At 40.4% G+C, this 20,063-nt stretch overlaps 2 pseudogenes; both read left to right on the top strand.

Annotated features, from left to right (window-relative positions):
* Positions 1–11,780, top strand: part of LOC117509943 — a 29,281-nt pseudogene extending 17,501 nt beyond the window's left edge.
* Positions 11,781–15,593: 3,813 nt separating this feature from the next.
* LOC117509942 lies at positions 15,594–18,329 on the top strand (annotated as a pseudogene).
* Positions 18,330–20,063: the final 1,734 nt, after the last annotated feature.

The following is a 20,063-nucleotide window of genomic DNA, read 5'->3' as shown; positions in this document are numbered from 1 at the left end:
TTTTGAGCATTCATCAACTTTCCCAGCCTTTTGTTGCCCCTGTCCCAACTTTTTTGAAATGTGTTGCAGGCATCCATTTCAAAATGAGCAAATATTTGCACAAAAACAAAGTTTATCAGTTTGAACATTAAATATCTTGTCTGTGGTGTATTCAATTGAATATAGGTTGAAGAGGATTTGCAAATCATTGCATTCTCTTTTTATTTACATTTGACACAATGTCCCAACTTCATTGGAATTGGGGTTGTACTATCCTTTGATGTATTTATTTTATCCTATGATTCATTTGCAAGTAATGTTTCTCTTGATTTATGAAAACAATTCTTCACTCAGATTTGCTCATTTTACAGTTTTTGTTAGAAGTGCAAATAGCTGATGTGTATTGCCAAAATAAATGTTAGATACCTTGAAATGTTTATCAGAATGTAGCAAGCACTTGTACCAAAGCAACATTTGCCAGCGAGGGATATTGTGCTCAAGGAGTACTCTTATTTGTTTTGTTTTTTTGGGGGGGGGGGGGGCATGTGACCTCCAGCTGCAGTGACATGGTTGTGCTCTAAATCTGTTAATATCAAAATCTCATCTTGATGTGGTCATAGTTGCACACATAGTGCTGTCACTGTCTTCCATTTGTGTCAGTTAAGGGCAGTTAGTCTTTATCAGAGATGTGCACATTGACGTGTTCCTGTTGTTTGTGGAGATACATTTAAATAGCACCAGTGCATCTGAGGTTGGTCTTTTGAATTTAAGAACTGAGGAAATTCTTGTGTTTATTGAGGTCTTTAAACAACAAAACATAACATTTTTCAGAGTTACTGTGCCACTCAGTGGAAGACTCTGAGAGAGCGATTTGACTCTGGCTTGTACGCCTCACATGCTGATCTGCACAGACTGAAGTAAGTCTCACAGAATGATCAAATCCTTTGCAGAGCTCTACTACCCACTTGACTATAATGTGCAAAATTGGTAGCTACTTTTGCTCAAAAATGCTTTGTGTGTGAATGCAGGTACCAGTGTTTTAAGTCGGCGTGGATGTATGAAGTATTCCATTCAGGGTTTTCTTTCCCTAAAAATTACAAAAACCTGAAGACTGCACTTTTGGTGTACGATAAGGAGGTCCAGTGGACTCTCGGAGCTATACTCTACAGAACACGTTTTCTACCTTTAAGGTAAAACATTTCTCCTCTGTGTGTGTCCCATGTTCTTAGGAGGCTTGCATTTAAGTAATATTTATGTCAGATTGATATTTCTGTTTTGTAATTACTTTTGTGCTATGTTTACATTACATTTACCTGTCTGGTTTATCTAAACAACTTGCAATTACAGTCACATTTACATTTTTTTTCCTTGAAGCAGTAATATGGGGTAGGTATTCAACTCCTAAATTTAAAAGGAATTTTAACAATGTGTGGCAGTGGTTGCTCAGTCACCTACTTTTAAACTGTAGTTAGGTCGATATTGTTCTGTTTGCACCTTTTAGGGCTTGAGTGGTCCTTCATAATGATAGTTAAAAATGATAAAAAACCTGTAAGACCAGTAATTAAAGTAGACCTGCATTGAAATAAATGTGGTCAGATCTCAGAAAGAAATAGCTGATATGTATTTATAAGACCCTTATGAATGCAGTAAAGTAAATCTGCAAGCCCAAATTTGTAATTCAGCGGAGAAATCTTCATTTAAAAATGACAAATTTACAGCTAAAATTTGGCCCTCAGCGAAAACTGTTTGTACATCCGGGTCATTGCAGTGACGTCCGGCAGAACACGGAGCACTCGCACCTTCAGTCCGATCCCGCATTGAAATTGATTTTATCTGTTAGTAATGTTACTGTTATACACATCCTGGTTTCAGCATCCAAATGTAAGCTGCAATGAATGTGAAATACAGCTTTGCATGCTCAGATCAGCGGCGACATCGACAGCGGGCGACGTTCTTCCGCGATGCCTCGCTCTCTACCGCCGCTGCGCTTACTGAGTCTGCGCGCTCGGTAAACGCCGAAGCGGGCCACTCACATCGCCCCCGTGTCTGCTGTGCAGCCGGCACCACGTCCCTGTCTACTAAATGGAGGTGCAGCCAACTTGGCACAAGTCCAGAGACTACACTCGCTGTTTTGATGCGGAGCGGCCGGTGACACCTGTTGCTGCAAGGACAGACTTTGCGCAGCGCCGCACGTCTCGGTAATCAGAGCCGCAGAGCTCTGTGGCTGCTGAGAGAGGTTTGTCTTTTTAATGACTTGGATTCTTTGACAGTAGATTTTCAATGCGACACCACTCAATCAAACGGGCGTATGAAAAAATCCCCCAAAATAATTTTCAAGCACAAATAAAAGAAATGTGTACTCACCAAACGTGCCGCAAGACAATATGAAGTTTTAAAAAAGTAGATCCTTCCGTATAAGACAAGAAAAAGGTACAGATGCAAACTGACGTAAATCCACAAATTACAGTTGGCACGCGCAATGCATGCTGGGATAGGGTCTTTTCCCTGATGTCTCGGCAGCGTCCCGGATGTGATGACAGTTTTGCGGAGGGCTAAGTTTTAGCTGTAAATTTGTCATTTTTAAATGAAGATTTATCTGTTGAATGACAGATCTGGTCTTGCAGATTTACTTTACTACATTCAGAAGGATCTTATGTGTAAATGTCATTTTTTGGTCCAAAGATCTGACTGCATTTATTTCAATGCAGGTCTACTTTAAGCTGATTATTTAAAAAAGACAAAGGGTGTGTCGGCTTGTCAAAGCTTACCATGGCAACGTCTTCATGCCAAATTGGAAATTCTGTGAGCAGAATCCACGTCACTACTTTCGTATGGTATCTTAAATTAATCCATTTCGTTGTTATTGCTCCGCCAGCTGTTTTTGTTTTTTTTTTTTTTTTTTTTCCCCTTCCCTTTTTCCCTGTTTGTGTTTAATGGTGGTTGGCAACTTCTCGCTCTCAGCTGACATCGCCATTGACATCTGCATAATATTTCGCCAACGTTTACGTGATATTTTATGGTTTGAAAGCTCACGCGAGCAGTGATGGGCACAGTTCCACTAATCGCTAATTATCTAAGATAACATTTTTGTTAGGATATTGGCTTTTCAGATAACTTTGAAACCATCAGCAGACCAATTCACTTCCAATAAATTTAGTCCTGATAACTTTTAGACCGCTAACATATTTTTGCGGGCATAGTACGTAAAGCTTAACAGTTAAACATTTAAGTCTGAAATCCAAGATTTTAGTGCCTACCTGTTACATGTTTTGTAGCAGATGGACAGCCGTGAATGGCAGAGCTCAGGTCTCTGCAGGCAGAGAAAAGCTGACTACCACAGAGAAAGGGGGGGAAAAAAAAGAAAAATATAATTATTTTTAACACTATACAGACCCGCCGTCATATTACTGGAGTCATGCACAGGCAAACAGTTCTGACTTATGGTTAAAACAAACTAATTCCATACAAGTTATTGAAATTGTCACGTCTGTTGTTTTAACAAAGTGAAAATATCACCTATGTTTTAGTTTTAAAGTAATACACTAATTTTGAAGGTTTTAGCATTTAGACACACATGCCACAGTGCATTATGGGAAGATCCAGTAGATGGCAGTGTTCATGGCACTGTGAGCATCCACGCATTCGCTAAGTGTTGAATCACAAACAGAATTTTCAGTTGTGAAATTGCCTTTTTTTTTACAAATGAAAAAAATGGCATATTTACACAGATTTATTTGTAAAACCTACCAAACGTAACGTTTCAGTAACTTGTGTGTTATAACGACCAGCCAACCACTGTCAGGCAACTAATCTTCCCATAATGCACTGCAGCATGCATCCAAATGCTAAAACCTTCAAAATTAGTGCATTACTTTAAAACTCAAACATATAGCTGATATTTTCAATTTGTTAAAATTTTAACCATAAGTCAAAACTGTATGCCTGTGCATGACACCAGTAATACGCCGGTAGATCTGTATGGTATTAAAAAGAAATCTCTTTTTCCCTCCCTCTTCCTTTCTCTCTGATCTCTTTTGCTGAGAGAAGGCCGATCTGAGACAGAAGTGCTGACTCGTCAGTAGCTGCCTGCCAGTGCACTGAAGTCAATACTGAAAGTTACTGGTTTAGCTTTTATCTGTAACTTCAGCTAATTATTTTTTAGAGGTTTATTGGTTTAGCTTTATAAAAGATAACTTTTCAGTTATCGGTTATCGAAGCTAAATTTTGGTTTGCTATGCTCAATATTGGATTAGAATACAGATCATCTCACCCACAGTGGGACTTGAGTGTTGTCTGGTTTCAGAGGAAAAACTTGATGTCTAACGACTTCTAAATTCTGAGTAGACTGAGATGATTGTCATTGGTCCTGTGAGACACAGGCATCAGTTTGACCAGCTAACATTAACCTTGGACTTGTGTATATTCAGCAAAGTGGAAAACTGTTGTGGTGTCCTTTGATCCCACACTATCCTTTGACTCACCTTCAAGAATTCATTAAGAATGCTTTAGATTTAGGATGGCTACGGTGGAGAGGAGCCACCCTACTGGTAGTCCCCTGTCCAAGCATTTTTCAGTCTGAACTTGCAAGAGGAAGCTCTCTAGCACCTGTGACGAAATGTGGACTGTGATTGCTTATGGACTTTCATGAATGAACAGTTCTCTTTTGTTCTTGTTTTGCATGTTTTACAATTATTTGCTGTATTTTGTTTATTTGATCTTTGTTAGTCTGGCCTAGTTTTTTTTTTTTTTTTAAATCTATGTTTACCTTTATCTCTGCAACCATTGTGATTACAGATTTGGTCAAAAGATCATATTGATCAGTAAAATATTTGATAAATTCAAATTTCATAAAGAAGTCATAATATGAAGCCATATATAGTTTAAAAACAAAACTGCATGTTCTATTGAAGCTCAGTGCATGGATTGCTGCCAAGAAGTAATCTGTAAGTTTGTAATTTAAAATATGAACTGATAACTCGGAGTACCCAAGATGCATACGCATCTGCCTTCAGTGTGTTTTTGTCACCATGTTGTGCATAATTACTCATTATTATGCACAACTCCATTATTTTATGGGTAATGGTATCTTTTTAACGTGTCATTGAATTGCCATTTCTTCATTCTGGTGCTCCCACTTCTTTAAAAAGCTTCACATTGTAATCACAAACCATGCAGGTTCTCATGTTTTTTCCAATGTGCTCCAAAAGAGGAGCTTCACTGTTCCTCAACAAAATTTAAGAATTCACAGTAACCTTTATGGATTTATGGAAATTCCGCAGACCCATTGATTAACTCTCTTAATCCCCAGTTTGTGCCCTGCTAATCGCAGGAAAAATCTCATTGAAAGCATCTTAAAAGTGGTTTATGGGGAGGTGGTGGTCGAGTGATTAAAGCGGTGGCCTTGTGACCCACAATCCTCTGTTCAAATCCCTGTTGGACTGGAAAATCACTAAGGGCCCTTGGGCAAGGTCCTACTCCTTACTCCCCAAGTTCCTCTTGATGTGCAGTTGAGCTCCTTACATAGCAGCACCCTGACACCAGTGTGTGAATGGGTGAATGTGAGGCATTACTGTAAAGCACTTTGAGCATGAAGGCAGTGTATGAATGCAGTCCATTTACTTTGTGCGTCTGCTTCAGAGTAATTAAAAAAAGTTACAAATTTTATAAAAGCAGTAAAAACTAATCTGTCTGTATTCAGCCCCTTGGTAGTTCAAACAATTTAATTTATGGCATTTCAGATACAAAAAGTCAATCAGGCTTCTCAAGATAAATTTTCTAAAATTATCTTAGACTCAAACTGAAAATAAATCTCTACAACTTGATATAAATTAAATATAAAAGCCAAGGTGATGGTTTGCATAAGTAATCAGCCCCTTTGGTATAATACCTGTAAATAATTAGTTTAATTGCCAGTTTTCTTTAAGCAAGTCAGGGGATGGATACATGAACATTTCCAAGTCACTGAATATGTCTTGAATATGTGGAGTCAGTGACCAACACATGAGCCTCTTGTCAAATGCACCGCGTATGTTATGAAACAAGTTCACCAAATGTTAAATACCATACAAACCAAAACGGAGGTGAATTGAAGAAAAATTAAGGAGCACAGCAATGTGAGCTGGAGTCAAGCCAAGCACAGAGAGCGCAGATCGTGTGTGTGTGTGTGTGCGCGTGCGCGAGAAGCTGCAGAGATGTGTCTGTGTAGGGAGGGGCAGGCGCTGTGTGTAACTGGCCAATCACAGTGTGAAGACAGTCAGTTAGCCAATCAGGATTTTCCTTCAGCACAAGCACAGATATTGGAGTTTTATTCGGATCATGCTCATCAAAAATGCTTTATCCATACCGGATACTCATCTGAAACCAGTATCCGGCTCAACCCTAGTAGACAGTTCTCAAAAACTGAGTGACTGTGCAAGAAGAGTGAGGAAAGACACCCAGACAACCCAGAAGAGGTTTTAGGCTTCTGTGGCTGTGATTGGAGAAATTTTGCACAGTGCATGTTTTGCATTTTGTATCCATGGTTATATAGCTTCATAATGAAGTGGTACAGAGGAGGGGTTTCTTTCACTAAAACATTAAATCTAGGCTTGCATCTCAGATGTACTTTCTGGCAAATTGTAGCTGAACTTTCACGTCTTTTTAAGAAAATCCTCCTCTATACCACTTCATCATGAAGCTGTATAACTGTGGATACAAAATGCAAAGCATGCACTATGCACAATTTCTCCAGTCACAGCCACAGAAGACTGTAACTTCTTCTGGGTTGTCTGGGTGCCTCGGTGTCCTTACTCAATCTTCTCATTCTTACACAGTCACTCAGTTTTTGAGAACTGTCTACTCCATGCAGATTTACCATAAAGTTCCATAATTAAACTGATTATTTACAGGTATTATACCAAATGTGTCCATTACTTATGCAACCCATCATCTTGGCTTTTATATTTTTAGTTTATATCACGTTGTAGAGATTTACTTTCAGTTTGAGTCTAAGGAAGATGATCTTAGAAATTTTTATATTGTGAAGCCCGATTTACTATTTGTATTTGAAATGCCATAAACAAATTAAAATGCATGAAATACCAAGGAGCTGAATACTTTTGCAAGCCACTGTGTGTATGTGTGTATGTACAGTAGTGTTCAGAATAATAGTAGTGCTATGTGACTAAAAAGATTAATCCAGGTTTTGAGTATATTTCTTATTGTTACATGGGAAACAAGGTACCAGTAGATTCCAACAAGACCAAGCATTCATGATATGCACACTCTTAAGGCTATGAAATTGGGCTATTAGTAAAAACAAGTAGAAAAGGGGGTGTTCACAATATTAGCAGTGTGGCATTCAGTCAGTGAGTTTGTCAGTTTTTTGGAACAAACAGGTGTGAATCAGGTAGCCAGCACCTGTTGAACATGCTTTTCTCTTTGAAAGCCTGAGGAAAATGGGACGTTCAAGACATTGTTCAGAAGAACAGTGTAGTTTGATTAAAAAGTTGATTGGAGAGGGGAAAACTTATACGCAGGTGCAAAAAATTATAGGCTGTTCATCTACAACCCCTGGCAAAAATTATGGAATCACCGGCCTCGGAGGATGTTCATTCAGTTGTTTAATTTTGTAGAAAAAAAGCAGATCAGACATGACACAAAACTAAAGTCATTTCAAATGGCAACTTTCTGGCTTTAAGAAACACTATAAGAAATCAGGAAAAAAAAATTGTGGCAGTCAGTAACGGTTACTTTTTTAGATCAAGCAGAGGGAAAAAAATATGGAATCACTCAATTCTGAGGAAAAAATTATGGAATCATGAAAAACAAAAGAACACTCCAACACATCACTAGTATTTTGTTGCACCACCTCTGGCTTTTATAACAGCTTGCAGTCTCTGAGGCATGGACTTAATGAGTGATAAACAGTACTCATCATCAATCTGGCTCCAACTTTCTCTGATTGCTGTTGCCAGATCAGCTTTGCAGGTTGGAGCCTTGTCATGGACCATTTTCTTTAACTTCCACCAAAGATTTTCAATTGGATTATAATCCGGACTATTTGCAGGCCATGACATTGACCCTATGTGTCTTTTTGCAAGGAATATTTTCACAGTTTTTGCTCTATGGCAAGATGCATTATCATCTTGAAAAATGATTTCATCATCCCCAAACATCCTTTCAATTGATGGGATTAAAAAGTGTCCAAAATATCAACGTAAACTTGTGCATTTATTGATGATGTAATGACAGCCATCTCCCCAGTGCCTTTACCTGACATGCAGCCCCATATCATCAATGACTGTGGAAATTTACATGTTCTCTTCAGGCAGTCATCTTTATAAATCTCATTGGAACGGCACCAAACAAAGGTTGAAGCATCATCACCTTGCCCAATGCAGATTCGAGATTCATCACTGAATATGACTTTCATCCAGTCATCCACAGTCCACGATTGTTTTTTCTTAGCCCATTGTAACCTTGTTTTTTTTTTCTGTTTAGGTGTTAATGATGGCTTTCATTTAGCTTTTCTGTATGTAAATCCCATTTCTTTTAGGCGGTTTCTTACAGTTCGGTCAGAAGTTGACTCCAGTTTCCTCCCATTCGTTCCTCATTTGTTTTGTTGTGCATTTTTGATTTTTGAGACACTGTTTTCTTTCTTGATGCTTTGATGTCTTCCTTGGTCTACCAGTATGTTTGCCTTTAACAACCTTCCCATGTTTGTATTTGGTCCAGAGTTTAGACACAGCTGACTGTGAACTACCAACATCTTTTGCAACATTGCGTGATGATTTACCCTTTTAAGAGTTTGATAATCCTCTCCTTTGTTTCAATTGACATCTCTCGTGTTGGAGCCATGATTCATGTCAGTCCACTTGGTGCAACAGCTCTCCAAGCTGTGATCACTCCTTTTTAGATGCAGACTAAAGAGCAGATCTGATTTGATGCAGGTGTTAGTTTGGGGGATGAAAATTTACAGGGTGATTCCATAATTTATTCCTCAGAATTGAGTGATTCCATATTTTTTTTCCCTCTGCTTGGTCTAAAAAAAGTAACCGTTACTGACTGCCACAATTATTTTTCCTGATTTCTTATAGTGTTTCTTAAAGCTAGAAAGTTGCCATTTGAAATTACTTTAGTTTTGTGTCATGTCTGTGATCTGCTTTTTTTTTTTTTTACAAAATTAAACAACTGAATGAATATCCTCAGAGGCCGGTGATTCCATAATTATTGCCAGGGGTTGTACAATCATCTCCAGTGCTTTAAAATGGACAAAAAAAAGACGCGTGGAAGAAAATGGAAAACAACCTTCAAAATGGATAGAAGAATAACCAGAATGGCAAAGGCTCACCCATTAATCAGCTCCAGGATGAGTCTGGAGTTACCTGTGAGTGCTGTGACAGTTAGAAGACGCCTGTGTGAAGCTAATTTATTTCCAAGAATCCCCCGCAAAGTCCCTCTGTTAAATAAAAGATGTGCAGAAGAGGTTACAATTTGCCAAAGATCACATCAGCTGGCCTAAAGAGAAATGGAGAAATATTTTGTGGACTGATGAGAGTAAAATTGTTCTTCTTGGGTCCAAGGACTGCAGACAGTTTGTGAGACGACCCCCAAACTCTGAATTCAAGCCACAGTTCACAGTGAAGCATGGTGGTGCAAGCATCATGATATGGGCATGTTTCTCCTACTGTGGTGTTGGGCCTATATATCGCATACCAGGTATCATGGATCAGTTTGGATATGTCAAAATACTTGAGGTTATGTTGCCTTATGCTGAAGAGGACATGCCCTTGAAATGGGTGTTTCAACAAGACAATGACCCCAAGCACACTAGTAAACCAGCAAAATCTTGGTTCCAAACCAACAAAATTAATGCCTTGCAGTTGTGAAGAAATCATGAAAAACTGTGGTTATACAACCAAATACTAGTTTAGTGATTCACAGGATTGCTAAAAAAAGAAGTTTGAACATAATAGTTTTGAGTTTGTAGTGTCAACAGATACTATTATTGTGAACACCCCCTTTTTTCTTTTTTTTTTTACTAATAGCCCAGTTTCATAGCCTTAAGAGTGTGCATATCATGAATGCTTGGTCTTGTTGGATTTGTGAGAATCTACTGGTACCTTGTTTCCCATGTAATAAGAAATATACTCAAAACCTGAATTAATCTTTTTAGTCACATAGCACTACTATTATTCTGAACACTGCTGTGTGTGTGTGTAATGAGACAAACTTGAATGAGTTCACAAAATTTTAATTAATTGGCCCATCAGATCAATCTATTTCAGATCTTTACAGTTGATAAATGTGGCCATTGGAGGGGAAATAATTTCCACTGCACAGGTTCTTTTTGCTAAAACCTTGATAATCGTAGTCTTTATTTGGCCTCTTCCAGGGACATCCAACAAGAGACGCTGAAAGGAGTCCACTCACACTGGCGCCCCAGCTTTGGCTTTGTCAACAATCACTATTTATTCCTTGCGTGTTTCTTCATTGTGGTGTTGTCTATTATGCTGTATTTGCTCCGACTGCGCCGCATACATCGGCGTGCGGCACAGCGCTGCACCTCCTCCTCTGCACAGTGGTTGGAAGCGGGTCTTGGTTCTGCCACGCTCCCTGTCAGCCTGTAATGTCTGAACATGTAATCTGACTTTCCAAAGCTACTTTTGTCTTTGGTCATGTGGTCTGTCAGCCTTTCACTTACAACCTGCTCCTCTGGAGACAGCTTGTGTTTTTTTTTTTTTTTTTTTTTTTTTGTGGAAGCAAATTCATTAAATGTCGAGACGGTACGAGTTATGTTTTCACTCCTACCTGAGCAGTCATATTTACGTAAATTGGGTTTTTTGTTTTAATAAATATTTAAAAACGATCGTTATTGCCTTTCACACACTTTGACAAAATCAGGTGTAAGCAGCCTCCTGTTTTTTTTATATTATGTAAGAACATGTTAACAGAAAATCATGTGGGTACTCTGATACTTTGGTAATATTCTATAAACAAATCAGTATGAATTATCTTTAATTTTGCAGAGTAGACTGATGTACTGTCATGGACACAGGTTTTGGGAGGGTGAGTGTGGGCGGAGGCATTGTTTTCTATGCTTTTTTTTTTTTTGTAATAAATCCTTTTGTGCATGATTGTACATTCACAGAAACCTTAAAGGGTAATCCCTTTAGCACTTTGGCTCAGAGTAAGAAGGTTGTGAATTTGATTCCACAGAATTCCTGTTCCTTTAGTATTCAGTCTGCATGTAGGATTCATCCCACCTTCATTAAAAAAAAAAAACAAAAAAAAAAACCAAATAGGTTCAGTCTCCAGCAGGGGTCACTGAAATTAATCACGCTGTTTGAAACCATGAGGGTGCAGACTGGTGTGGTGCTAAGATGTGAGCTGCATCTGTATGTATACACACTCCTCGACCTGCGCTAAGGTGTACTTGGATTTTTTTTTTTTAATGCCTCTTTTAGAAATTGTCATTACTTGTCATATGAGACAAGTAGCCTTTCAGGGCTACATGAGTGCAATATGTCTAGTCACTGTTGAAAAGTACTTAAAAATCCATCAACTCTTCACCAGGATATCAAATCTGTTTGTCAAAACCCTGCCACAACCTGTATTTGGTTATATATTAACTTATTTTTGGGTATGTCTGCATATGTTTACATTGAGCTTCATTTTCAGAAGCTGTCATCTTACTGCTGTGAGGGATTTGAACATATGAGCACATGCTAGAATGTTGTGTTGCAGAGTTTGCACAGATGAGTGTCATTTAACAAGTCTGTAATAAATAAGTTACACCGTATTTATCTGGTTCTTTTTCAGAGATGACATGCACATTACAAAACTTTTTTTTGGCAAGATAACAGTGTAAAATGGGGAATGTATTTTGAACTGGTCCAAAACCTGTATTTCAGGCAGGCAACACATTCCAAAGAAAGTTGGAATGGAGAATTTGGGTCTTGAAAAGAAGTTAAGGTTACCTGTTATTTTAAACTGCTGATTGTAATCATGATTTGGTATAAAAGGCCAGAGGAGCAAAAGTGGGCCTTGGATCTCTGGTTTTTCAACACGAGGAAAATTAAAATGTTTAAACAGTTCAAGATTGGGATTTGCATTCCTCCCCCCCCCCCCCCCCCCCCAAGTGCATAATATTTAATGATTTATAGAAACTGGAGGACTGCATTCAAAATGTCGTTGACTGCAAAACGTCTTATCTTAACCTTGTCCAGAAGTGTTGAATTCTCTGGGTGTTAAGATATCCGAGTTGGACCATCATAAAATGGAAAATGTACATTGTGGTCCAGCCCAGTCGTTTTTTTTTCTCTCCCCTCTCCGTACACTTGTCATGGAACAAGTCACATGTTTGTGATGCATTTTTTTTAATTTTATTATTTCTAGCCACCCCGTGTGCTCCAGTCACAAAAAGTGCTGTATTTTCATGATGGGAGCATGAAATGGTGGACACTCGGTTGTGCGGTCAGATGAATCAGTTCTTCACATCTATTTTGGAAGGAATAGAAGACGTGCTCCAGACCAAAGATGAAAACCATCTAGATTATCAGCACCAAATTCAAAAGCCAAAGTATTTCATGATATGGGGTTGTGTCAATGCCCTTTGCCAAGTGTACAGACACTGATTTGCATTTCAACAGATTTGAATGCCCATGTGGGCTTTCGAGTCACTTAATGACCCTTGTCTTAAGCCTTGTGGCTGCTCCCATTTGCTCAGGCTTGCCACAACAGATCCGCATTGGGATATATATATATATATATATATATATATATGCATACACACACACAACCCCTGGCAAAAATTATGGAATCACCTGCCTCGGAGGATGTTCATTCAGTTGTTTAATTTTGTAGAAAAAAAGCAGATCACAGACATGACACAAAACTAAAGTAATTTCTAATGGAAACTTTCTGGCTTTAAGAAACACTATAAGAAATCAGGAAAAAAAATTGTGGCAGTCAGTAACGGTTACTTTTTTAGACCAAGCATAGGGAAAAAAATATGGAATCACTCAATTCTGAGGAAAAAATTATGTAATGAAAAACAAAAGAACGCTCCAACACATCACTAGTATTTTGTTGCACCACCTCTGGCTTTTATAACAGCTTGCAGTCTCTGAGGCATGGACTTAATGAGTGACAAACAGTACTCTTCATCAATCTGACTCCAACTTTCTCTGATTGCTGTTGCCAGATCAGCTTTGCAGGTTGGAACCTTGTTATGGACCATTTTCTTCAACTTCCACCAAATATTTTCAGTTGGATTAAGATCCGGACTATTTGCAGGCCATGACATTGACCCTATGTGTCTTTTTGCAAGGAATGTTTTCACAGTTTTTGCTCTATGGCAAGATGCATTATCATCTTGAAAAATGATTTCATCATCCCCAAACATCCTTTCAATTGATGGGATAAGTGTCCAAAATATCAACGTAAACTTGTGCATTTATTGATGATGTAATGACAGCCATCTCCCCAGTGCCTTTACCTGACATGCAGCCCCATATCATCAATGACTGTGGAAATTTACATGTTCTCTTCAGGCAGTCATCTTTATAAATCTCACTGGAACGGCACCAAACAAAAGTTCCAGCATCATCACCTTGCCCAATGCAGATTCGAGATTCATCACTGAATATGACTTTCATCCAGTCATCCACAGTCCACGATTGCTTTTCCTTAGCCCATTGTAACCTTTTTTTCTGTTTAGGTGTTAATGATGGCTTTCGTTTAGCTTTTCTGTATGTAAATCCCATTTCCTTTAGGTGGTTTCTTACAGTTCGGTCACAGACGTTGACTCCAGTTTCCTCCCATTCGTTCCTCATTTGTTTTGTTGTGCATTTTCGATTTTTGAGACATTGTTTTAAGTTTTCTGTCTTGACGCTTTGATGTCTTCCTTGGTCTACCAGTATGTTTGCCTTTAACAACCTTCCCCTGTTTGTATTTGGTCCAGAGTTTAGACACAGCTGACTGTGAACAACCAACATCTTTTGCAACATTGCGTGATGATTTACCCTTTTAAGAGTTTGATAATCCTCTCCTTTGTTTCAATTGACATCTCTCGTGTTGGAGCCATGATTCATGTCAGTCCACTTGGTGCAACAGCTCTCCAAGGTGTGATCACGCCTTTTTAGATGCAGACTGAGCAGATCTGATTTGATGCAGGTGTTAGTTTTGGGGATGAAAATTTACAGGGTGATTCCATAATTTATTCCTCAGAATTGAGTGGGTCCATACTTTTTTCCCTCTGCTTGGTCTAAAAAAGTAACCGTTACTGACTGCCACAATTTTTTTTTCTTGATTTCTTATAGTGTTTCTTAAAGCCAGAAAGTTACCATTTGAAATGACTTTAGTTTTGTGTCATGTCTGTGATCTGCTTTTTTTTTTTCTACAAAATTAAACAACTGAATGAACATCCTCCGAGGCCGGTGATTCCATAATTTTTGCCAGGGGTTGTATAATGTAATTTTGAAAACATTTATTGTTCAGATCTCAAACGACAGGTACAATTTGCCGGAAGGTACATCTAAGATGTAAGCCTAGATTTGATGTTTTTGTGAAAGAGTTAAATTTATTTACTGCTGGGTCAGAGGATGAAGTTTCATTTCTTGAACACTAGATGGCAACACATACATGAGGCGCTTTCAGGACAGTCACTGGCACTTTTCTTCATTTACAAAAACAGGAAACCACCAAAAAAAACAAAACATTTATTTACTCATATTTGAAGTCAGTCTGGGTAAATCGTCTCATACTGGCTGATTGTCTTTTTGCTCCGGTTTAAAAAAAAATCCTTGCGTTATTAAATGTGGCCCTTTCTCAAATGTTTGATTCAGGACGTGACGGAGTGTCCGCCTTCCCCCAGTGTGTCCGCTTGAAAAACTCCACGGGATTATTACGATTCATCGTTTTTCCTGTGATTAGCAGGATTTTCTTAAAAAAAAAAAAAAAAGACCTGAAAGTTCAGTTACGATTTGCCAGAAGGTACATCTGAGATGCAAGCGTATATTTTGGTGAAAGAAAATCCTCCTCTGCTCCACTTCATCATGAAGCTGTATAACTGGTGATGCAAAACATGCGCCATGCACAATTTCTCCAATCACTAGCTTTCAATAGGCGGCTATGAGTGAAAACGGTGAAGAGGAACAACAAGCCATCACCAAGGAACAAGAGGTGGTCGTCGAGAGAAATAGAGCGCCAGTCGCTGTCGAAAGGGGACATGGAGAAGTACAACGACCTATGCAGATCATGGCAATGTTTGGGACAATCGGTGAATTTGTGGAGGGAGACGAGGATTGGACCGAGTATGAAGAAAGGTTGGGACACTTTTTCAATGCTAATGGAATTACTGAAGAGGCTAGGAAGCGCTTGATTCTCCTGAGTGTGTGTGGGGCAAAGACTTATAAACTGATAAGGAACTTAGCTACACCATGGAAACCAGGTGAAATTCCATATGCAGACTTAGTCAAACTCATAGGCAACCACCACAATCCAAAACCATCTGTAATTGTCCAGCATTTCAAGTTCCACAGTCACTTCAGAAAGGTCAGTCAGTGGCTAACTTCGTAGCAGAGCTTCGACAGCTATCAGAGCATTGTGAATTCGGAGCAGTGCTAGACGACATGCTTCGTGACCGACTTGTATGCGGCATAACTGATGCAGTTCAGCGCCGCTTGCTGAGTGAGACAACACCAATATCGACTTTCAAAAGAGCGCTAGAGCTTTCTCAGAGCATGGAAATGGCTGCTAGCAATGCCGGAGACATTCAGAAAGGGCATGCTGGAGCACAACCTGTGGCAGTGCATCATGTAAAGAAAGACAATTCAAAATCTGGCAAACCACTTGAATGCTTTCGGTGTGGAGGTGCACACTATGCAGACAAAGGCAAATTCAAGGATGCAGTCTGCCATGGTTGCAAGAAAAAAGGACACTTAGAAAAGAAGTGCAGAGGTGCTAAAAATAAAACTGAAAAGGGGAAAGCAAAGCAAAATCAGGCTGCCACACATGTAGATGAAGCAAGCGAAGAGGCTATGTGTTCTTTTGACATGTTGGGAGTGGACACTGATGAGGAACCGCCTATGCCATATTATGCCACAGTCAACGTACACGGACAGGATGTCAAGTCTGAGATTGATTCAGGAGCGACCACGTCGGTCATCAGCGAGGAGACCTACAAGAGGACGTGGAGGTCCAAGCCACTACCCCTGACTCCATCAAAGCTCCAGCTAAGGACATACACCGGTCAGCCCATACCCCACCTAGGAGTGTTAAAGGTGAGCATTGCAGTGGGAAATCAGAAGGCTGAGGGCAGACTAGTAGTGGCCAAGGGTAGTGGTCCCAGTCTGTTGGGCCGTGACTGTCTCAGAAAAATTAAGCTTAATTGGCATGAGGTGAAGTACACACACACAACAGAGAACGTTCTGCAGCGATACAGTGAGGTGTTCAGAGGGGAGCTGGGCACACTCAAGGGAATGACAATGAAACTGTATATTGACCCTAATGCCACACCACGTTTCTACAAGCCCAGAGTGGTACCCTATGCAATGTAACAAAGTGGAGAAGGAGCTGGAGCACTTACAGGCGCTGGGCATCATTGAGCCAGTCCAGTTCTCCAAGTGGGCAGCTCCCATTGTTACTGTTATGAAACCTGACAAAACAATGCGAATATGTGGGGACTATAAACTTATCGTGAACCAGGTCTCAAAGCTCGAGGAGTACCCGTTGCCACGGGTGGATGACCTGTTTGCAACCCTGGCAGGGGGCAAGTCGTTTACAAAACTGGGCATGAGCCACGCCTATCAGCAGCTGCTGCTAGACGATGAGTCCAAGGAGTTTGTCACAATAAACACGCACAAGGGATTGTTTAAGTAAAACCGCCTAGTGTTTGGAGTGGCATCCAGCCCCACCATTTTCCAAAGGACAATGGACAGTCTGTTGCAAGGCATCCCACATGTAGCATGCTACCTGGATGATCTGCTCATTATGGGTGCTACCGCGGCCGAGCATCTCAGCAACTTGGAGCAGGTGCTACAAAGACTCTCAGATGCAGGACTGAAACTGAAAAGAGACAAATGCGTGTCACTTACCTGGGACATAAGATAACAGCTGAGGGTATCTGCCCAGTGGAAGACAAAGTGAAAGCTGTCAAGGAAGCCCCAAGAACATCACCAAACTCAGATCCTTTCTTGGGATGGTGAATTACTACGGCAAATTTCTGCAGGACCTTTCAAAGGTCTTGGCGCCGCTGTACAAACTACTGCACAATGAGACAAAGTGGCAGTGGTGTGACGAGCAAGAGAAGGCTTTCAATGAAGTGAAAGAACTGCTCCATTCAGCAAAACTGCTTGTGCATTTCGATCCAGACAAAGAGGTGACCCTCTCATGTGATGCCTCGTCGTATGGTGTAGGGGCAGTGCTGTCGCACGTAATGGAAGATAGATCAGAGAAGCCTATTGGCTTTGCTTCACGCATGTTGACGGCTGCGGAAAAGGGGTACTCGCAGCTAGACAAGGAAGGTCTGGCAATTGTGTTTGCTGTTAAGCGCTTCCATCAGTACCTCTACGGCCGTCCTTTCAAAATCCATACAGACCATAAACCACTGATGAGTCTGTCTGGCGAGACACGTTGCATCCCACCACTTGCCTCCGCCCGAATCCAACGTTGGGCACTAACATTGTCAGCCTACCAATACACCATAGTGTACAGAGCAGGAAAAGACAATGCAAATGCTGACGCACTCAGTCGCCTGCCATTGCCCGAGATGCCAGTCACCACTTACGTGCCTCCAGAGACTGTCTTTTCGTTAGAGAGGTTGTCGAAAACACCAGTGACTGCATCCCAGGTCAAGCAATGGACCAAGCGAGACTCTGTCCTGTCCAAGGTAAAGACTTACCTGCTACAAGGCTGGCCCGCGGTGATAGAGAGTGAGGATTTGATGCCTTATGTGAAAAGAAAGACTGAACTGAGCTTACAAGATGGTTGCATCTTCTGGGGGGACGAGGGTCGTCGTACCTCCCCCAGGTTGCTCACAGATCATGGAGGAAGTGCATGAGACACATCCAGGTGTGTCTAGGATGAAAAGTCTTGCAAGATCCTACGTCTGGTGGCCAAGAATGGACTTAGACCAGGAAAACAAGGTGAAATTATGCTCACAGTGTCAGGCCAATCAGAAAATGTCACCACCAACTCCCTTGCGTCCATGGGAGTGGCCAGACTGTCCCTGGTCTAGATTACATCTGGACTTTGCAGGGCCCTTCATGGGGCAGATGTTTCTTGTCATGGTCGGCGCCCACTCTAAGTGGATAGAATGTCACATCATGGGCAACATAACAGCTCCCTCAACCATTGAATCACCATGACAGGTGATTCTCTGAGTACTAGACTCTCACGTTTCCTGTTCAAGTACCGCCTCACACCTCAGACCACTACTGCACGTACACCAGCAGAGATGTTGATGGGCCGTAGGCCTAAGTCAAGGCTAGATCTGCTTCGCCCTGACTTGAAAGCAAAGGTAGTGAGAAAGCAAGAAAAGCAGAAGGAGAGCCATGATCTTCATGCGAGAAAGAGACGGCTAAAACCAGGTGACAATGTCTGTGAAGAATTTCTGCAGTAACTCCAAGCAGCAATGGCTTCCTGGGGTTATCCTGACACAGAATGGTCGTGTCTCCTACGTCATCAAACTGACCGATGGACGAGTGTTCCGCAGGCATCAGGACCACATGCGGCTGCGTCATGATAAAGGCCCAGAGACGGTCAGCACTGCAGAGTTGCCACTGGTGACTCCTGGAGGAGTGTCTCTGGCAGAGGAATCGCCACCGGAGGTGTCTGTGTCACCGACAGAGGATGGACAATCACACACCGACACACAGACACCACAGACCCCTTTGGTGACCGCAGCACAGGATCCTCCCAAAGCTCAAACGCCTGTGGTGACTGCTGTTTCACAGGAGACAGTGCGCAGATCACAGCGTGCTCGAAAGCCTCCTGTTAGACTGAATTTGTGATAAGTGTTACTGCTTTTCTTTGATAATGCATATTCCCTGTTCTGTTGTGTGGATGCAAAGATAATTTGTGTTTGATGTGTTAAGGTGAGTATAGGTGTATGAAAGTAACACCTGATTCATTTTCAGTTTCTTGAAGTTAATAGTTACGTAATGGAGGAATTTCTGAACTTAGTGGGGGAGGAGTGTTGTAATGCAGTAAATATGGGCAATGTACATTATTACCAGTAGGTAGCACTCTATGACCATTAGAATGTATGGATGTCTACTACTACTATTGCCAGCAAGGGTTAAAACAGAAGAAGACTACATGTTCCTGAGCCATGAGTTGGTTCTGTCAGACACAACAATATATGTTTGATATTTACAATTCAGATAAAGGTGAAAACTCGGCATCTGCGTTTCGTGGTTCTTTTTATTTACAAGTTACCACACTCACGCTAATCCTTCTTTCACAGTCACAATTTTTGAGAACTGTCTACTCCACACTGATTTACCATAGAGTGCCATACTGTTTGTATTTATTCAGAATTTATGTAAATAAATTCCAAGACATCTTCAGTGACTTGGACATTTTCATGTATGCATCCCCTGACTTGTCTGAATAAAACTGGCAATGAAGCTGATTATTTACAGGTATTATATCAAAGGGGCCCATTACTGATGCAACCATCATCTTGGCTTTTGTATTTTTTATTAATTTATATCAAGTTATAGAGATTTGTTTTCAGTTTGAGTTTATGGAACATAATTTTCCAAATTGTTATATTGAGAAACCGGATTTACTTTTATTATTTGAAATGGCATAAACAAATTAAAATGTGTGAAATACTAAGGGGCCGAATACTTTTGCAAGCCACTGTATATAGCGGGTAAAATAAGTATTGAACACTTCACCATTTCTCTCAAGCCAAATTAATATCAGCAAGTTCAGTCCCAACTGATGGCCTATAAAAAGGTGTCTCATTACCAAGGTGTCACACAAGAAACATATAATGACAAGTAAAAGCAAAGAGCTCTTTGAAGATCATCGCAACCTTGCTGTTGCCAAACATACTGATGGCATTGGTTACAGAAGGATTTCTTAACTTC

The sequence above is a fragment of the Thalassophryne amazonica genome, chromosome 5 (genome assembly GCF_902500255.1).
Source record: "Thalassophryne amazonica chromosome 5, fThaAma1.1, whole genome shotgun sequence".
Lineage (NCBI taxonomy): Eukaryota > Metazoa > Chordata > Actinopteri > Batrachoidiformes > Batrachoididae > Thalassophryne > Thalassophryne amazonica.
This window is presented reverse-complemented; position numbering and strand designations above follow the sequence as displayed.